Genomic DNA, 4,865 nt, shown 5'->3' on the forward strand with positions numbered 1-4,865 from the left:
CTGTGTGCCTCGGTCGTATGCAGTCCTGATTGTGGCGCTCACCTGCACGGCGCCAAACACGCGTACGACCATCATTGGCACCAAGGCAGATGCGACTCTCATCGCTGAAGACGACACGTCTCCATTCGTCCCTCCATTCACGCCTGTCGCGACACCACTGGAGGCGGGCTGCACGATGTTGGGGTGTGAGCGGAAGACGGCCTAACGGTGTGCGGGACCGTAGCCCAGCTTCATGGAGACGGTTGCGAATGGTCCTCGCCGATACCCCAGGAGCAACAGTGTCCCTAATTTGCTGGGAAGTGGCGGTGCGGTCCCCTACGGCACTGCGTAGGATCCTACGGTCTTGGCGTGCATCCGTGCGTCGCTGCGGTCCGGTCCCAGGTCGACGGGCACGTGCACCTTCCGCCGACCACTGGCGACAACATCGATGTACTGTGGAGACCTCACGCCCCACGTGTTGAGCAATTCGGCGGTACGTCCACCCGGCCTCCCGCATGCCCATTATACGCCCTCGCTCAAAGTCCGTCAACTGCACATACGGTACAAGTCCACGCTGTCGCGGCATGCTACCAGTGTTAAAGACTGCGATGGAGCTCCGTATGACACGGCAAACTGGCTGACACTGACGGCGGCGGTGCACAAATGCTGCGCAGCTAGCGCCATTCGACGGCCAACACCGCGGTTCCTGGTGTGTCCGCTGTGCCGTGCGTGTGATCATTGCTTGTACAGCCCTCTCGCAGTGTCCGGAGCAAGTATGGTGGGTCTGACACACCAGTGTCAATGTGTTCTTTTTTCCATTACCAGGAGTGTAGGTTAAGGAAAATCAAGCCTACGTTTACAGCATTTGAAGACTTAGAGAAAGCTTTTAACAATGTTGACTGGAATGTTCTCTTCAAATTCTGAAGGTGGCAGGTGTAAAATACGAGGAGGGAAAGGTTATTTACAATTGGTACAGGAACCAGATGGCAATTATAAGAGCCAATGGGCATGAAAGGGAAGCAGTGTCTGAGAAAGGAGCGAGACAGGGCTGTAGCCTACCCCCGACATTATTCCATATGTATACTGAGCAAGCAGTAATGGAAACAAAAAAGTTTGGAGTAGCAATTAAAGTCCAGGGAGAAGAAATGAAAGCTTTGAAGTCTGCCGATGAGATTGTAATTCTGTCAGAGACAGCAAAGGACTTGGAAGAGCAGTTGAACGGAATGGACAGTGTCTTCAAACCATGATGACCGTCAACAAAGGCAAAGCGAGGATAATGGAACGTAGTAGAATTAAATCAGGTGATGTAAAGGAATTTCATAAGGAAATGAGACACTTAAAGTAGCAGATGAGTTTTTCTATTTGGACAGAAAAATAACTCATGATGGTCGACATAGAGAAGCCATATAATGTAGACTGGCAACGGTAAGAAAAGCGTTTCTGACGGACAGAATTTTGCTAACATCGAGTATACAGGGTGAAAAGTATTTAAACCGACAAACTCTGGGAGGTTGTAGGGGACATCAAAACAAATATTTTTCCAGAATGAGATTTTCACTCTGCAGCGGAGAGTGCGCTGATATGAAACTTCCTGGCAGATTAAAACTGTGTGCCCGACCGAGACTCGAACTCGGGACCTTTGCCTTTCGCGGGCAAGTGCTCTACCAACTGAGCTACCGAAGCACGACTCACGGCCGGTACTCACAGCTTTACTTCTGCCAGTACCTCGTCTCCTACCTTCCAAACATTACAGAAGCTCTCCTGCGAACCTTGCAGAACTAGCACTCCTGAAAGAAATGATATAGTGGAGACATGGCTTAGCCACAGCCTGGTGGATGTTTCCAGAATGAGATTTTCACTCCGCAGTGGAGAGTGCGCTGATATGAAACTTCCTGGCAGATTAAAACTGTGTGCCCGACCGAGACTCGAACTCGGGACCTTTGCCTTTCGCGGGCAAGTGCTCTACCAACTGAGCTATCGAAGCACGACTCACGCCTGGTACTCACAGCTTTACTTCTGCCAGTACCTCGTCTCCTACCTTCCAAACTTTACAGAAGCTCTCCTGCGAACCTTGCAGAACTAGCACTCCTGAGAGAAAGGATATAGCGGAGACATTGCTTAACCACAGCCTGGGGGATGTTTCCAGAATGAGATTTTCACTCTGCAGCGGAGAGTGCGCTGATATGAAACTTCCTGGCAGATTAAAACTGTGTGCCCGAACGAGACTCGAACTCGGGACCTTTGCCTTTCGTGGGCAAGTGCTCTACCAACTGAGCTACCAAAGCACGACTCACGCCCGGTACTCACAGACTCGAACTCGGGTACTGGCAGAAGTAAAGCTGTGAGTATCGTGCATGAGTCGTGCTTCGGCAGCTCAGTTGGTAGAGCACTTGCCCGCGAAAGGCAGCTGTGCAGCTCGACCGTTGTGGTGCGCTACGAAGTACGCACCAACCGTATCAGTGTACTCATTCCAGGTGTATCACTCCATTAGTAAACAGAGACAATGCACTACTACACTGGTGGACAGCAGTTGCCTACAACTGAAGATCGTAATACGGCCTCCACCGGTTTAAATAATCCCCACAGGAAAAAATGACGTTAGGGAAAATATTTGTTTTGATGTCCCCTACAACCTCACAGAGTCGGTTTAAATACGTTTCACCCTGTAGATTAAAGTATCAGAAAGCCTTATCTGAAAGTATTTGTATGGAGTGTAGCCATGCATGGAAGTGAAGCAAGGACGATGAAAGTTTAGAGAAGAAGAGACAATAAGCTTTCGAAATATGGTGCTACAAAGGAATGACGAGGATTAGGAGGGTAGATCACGCACCTAATGAGGAGGTACGGAATAGAATTGAGCAGAAAAAAAATTGTTACACAACCTAACCAGACGAAGGGATTGTTTGGTAGAACACGTTCTGAGACATCAAGGGATCACCAATTTAGTACTGGAGGGAAGCGTAGGGGGTTAAAATCATTTAGAGAGGCCAAGAGAGGAATACAGTTAGCGGATTCACAAGGATGTAGGTTGCAGTAGTTACTCGGAGATGAAGAGGCTTACACAGGACAGAGTAGCATGGAGAGCTGAATCAGACCAGTCTTAGGACTGAAGACCACAACAGCAACATTATACGAGTATTGTAATCACGTGGATATAGTACTTTTGTCACGGTTCTCTGCACTTTGTATTTCATTGACTGTTACTGACGTCAGGCCGAAGACGTAGGTCGGAGCCTTCTCTATTTAATTCATAGCTTCCTTACGCTAACCGGCAGTCGACATCGACACCTTACACATACGGTTTGCTCACCGTGTCACCATCTCCGCCTACTGCCTTTGGATATGTTTTTAGTTAATTACAGTTGTTATGTTAGATTTAAGATAAATTTCTTGTTCAGGCATCTCTCTAATTTTACTCTTATTGCATAGTGCGGTCTAAGGTCGATGCAAAGCAGGAGGAAACCGACCAGCGCTTTTAAATATACGTGCGTATGCTGTCAAGACTACTTTTGATTTTTATTAACTGCTGAACGGAAAGTGTTCCTCGTATTTCACTCCCAGAAAAAATAGGAGAGGCCAGCGCAAACGAAACCGGGACCGCGTCGTCAGTACCTAGCAACTACAATGACGACAATGGTGGATTAAGGAAGCCGATGTTCCTAAAAAAAGAAAAAGGTGTGTGAAAGCTTATGGGACTTAACTGCTAAGGTCATCAGTCCCTAAGCTTACACACTACTTAACCTAAATCATCCTAAGGACAAACATACACACCCATGCCGGTGGGAGGACTCGAACCTCCGACGGGACCAGCCGCACAGTCCATTACTGCAGCGCTAAGACCGCTCGGCTAATCCCGCGCGGCACGACGTTTCTGCTTCTTCACAGAAAGAGTAAGCAGTGATAAATATATTTATGAGGGTATTAATAGGACTGAAATTCTTGTGATAGGTAGGCCAATTACTAGCAATAATTATTATTTTGAACGTCTCCATTTATAACACTACAGATAATTTTCTGTGTACACCGTAATTTCTATAAAGATTTAGTACAGGCACGAATGGATTAGCCCCGTCAGGTAGAATAAACGTACAAATAAATAAAAATACTTTTAGTTATTTCGTTTCATTACCGACAAAGTTCTTCGCGAAAGCAAGTACGCAAATTCTGCTTATATTTGCATACTCTGAAAGGACGTATTATGTACGTTCGCAGGCAATTTAGTCACTATTTCGGAAAAGATCATTGAAAATTAATGTTGTGTGTACAAAGCGACTAGTGTGTTACTCTCAGTGGAAACAGCTTTTAGACTGCCAGTTAGATTGTTTTATTGATTTACAACTGGAGCGGTGTGTCAGACGGCTGGCTATGCAATTCGTCAATTTAAAACGGTCGCATTAGAATAATTGCTACACTTGAAATGAAAGTGTTGTGTCAAACGCAGCCTTAAACATGTTGCTCATTTCAGAGGACAGGGCGAGGAAGTATGGCGGCGCTGAAGGTCGTATTCTTCGTGTGGGCGGTGTCTGTTGTTTACGAGTCACACGTCGGCTGCATGCTTCCTGTTAAGACTGTAGCTGCCGTGGTGACGTCGCTACAAGAAAGAATTCACTTTGGCTGTGCCTACGTCACATACTCCGGCAATGAAGCAGGTACGACCACCGAGCGCGAATCATACGGAACAAATGAACCTAATGTAAATTATGCTCGTGCATAAGTTGCAGCAGATAATTTGCATTCCTTATGCGATATTGTAAGTATGACGCGGCCTTTTGCTCTCCCCCTTACAGCTCTACTCTTATTACTACTCATTGGCGCATTCATTTTTACATAGTGTCGATATAATGATAATGGTTCAAATAATACGCTACCAGTTTGTTAACTATATT

General features: G+C 46.6%; 1 non-coding gene across 1 annotated transcript; it reads right to left on the reverse strand.

Moving 5' to 3' along the window:
- Positions 1-1,889: 1,889 nt before the first annotated feature.
- Trnas-cga lies at positions 1,890-1,964 on the reverse strand. Its single transcript has one exon. It is a non-coding gene; the product is annotated as a tRNA-Ser (tRNA).
- Between the last annotated feature and the right edge of the window lie 2,901 nt (positions 1,965-4,865).

Source organism: Schistocerca americana, chromosome 2 (assembly GCF_021461395.2).
Source record: "Schistocerca americana isolate TAMUIC-IGC-003095 chromosome 2, iqSchAmer2.1, whole genome shotgun sequence".
Taxonomy (NCBI): domain Eukaryota; kingdom Metazoa; phylum Arthropoda; class Insecta; order Orthoptera; family Acrididae; genus Schistocerca; species Schistocerca americana.